Raw genomic sequence first — 1,057 nt, forward strand, 5'->3', positions numbered from 1 at the left:
CATCTTCTTCCTCATCCTCTTCCTCCTCCTCATCCTCATCATCATCGTCGTCGTCATTATCTTCCTCGCTGTCTTCATCTTCCTCCTCACTCTCATCCTTCTTGGCATTCTTGCCATTCTCTGCCCCCTTGGTGGGCACAGCACCCTTTTTACCGGGGGTGGCCACCACTGCTTTGCCCGGAGTGGCACCCTTCTTGCCAGGTGTTGCTATAGCTTTGGCAGGTGTAACTGCCACCTTCTTGCCAGGAGTGACAGCTGCTTTCTTCGCTGGCGCAGCAACCACCACCTTTTTTGTTGGGGACACCATTGCTTTCTTTGTGGGCACCGTGGCATTCTTCTTGCCTTTTTTCTGAGGGATGACAGCCTCTTCCCCACTGCTTTCCTCCTCATCCTCATCATCTGACATGTCTTCATCCTCACTGTCTTCCTCTATCTCCTTGGGGGGAGGAGCCATCTTCTTGGGATCGCTTTGATTTTTTCTAGCCTTCACCATGATGGCGGCTGGGAGCAACGGGATCAGAGGGGAGCGAGTAGCGCAGAGCGACCCTACAGGAAGCTAAACGACATTGATGGTGGCCACGAGTGCTGAGCCTGGAGCGCACACGCCTGGCTGCCAGCTAGAGCTCGAGACTGAGGTGAAAGACTGAAACTGGAACTCTTATTCACTCCTAGTGGGAATGTAAAATGGTGTAATCACTATGAAAGGCTGTATGGCGCTTTCTCAAAAAAGTTGGAAGTAGAAATACTATTTGACCCAGCAGTTCCACTACTGGGAATATACCCAAAGAGACCATAACTGCCACCTAAGCAGATATATGCACACCCATGTTTATCACAGCTTTGTTCACAGTAGCGAGGAGTTGAGAACAATGTAAGTGCCCATCAACAAACGAATGGATAGAGAAGCTGTGGTATATTCACACAATGGAATACTATACTGCACTGAAAAACAAGGAACTCATGAAATATTATACAAAATGGGTGCCCTAGAGGATATTATACTGAGTAAAATATCTCAGTCACAAAAGGACAAATACTGTACACTGCCACTGTTGCA

At 48.3% G+C, this 1,057-nt stretch overlaps 1 pseudogene; it reads right to left on the minus strand.

The window, feature by feature from the left end:
* LOC102846877 overlaps window positions 1–493 on the minus strand; it is a 2,129-nt pseudogene extending 1,636 nt beyond the window's left edge.
* Window positions 494–1,057: the final 564 nt, after the last annotated feature.

The sequence above is a fragment of the Elephantulus edwardii genome, unplaced genomic scaffold (genome assembly GCF_000299155.1).
Source record: "Elephantulus edwardii isolate Elephantulus edwardi_28Jun2011 unplaced genomic scaffold, EleEdw1.0 scaffold00238, whole genome shotgun sequence".
NCBI lineage: Eukaryota > Metazoa > Chordata > Mammalia > Macroscelidea > Macroscelididae > Elephantulus > Elephantulus edwardii.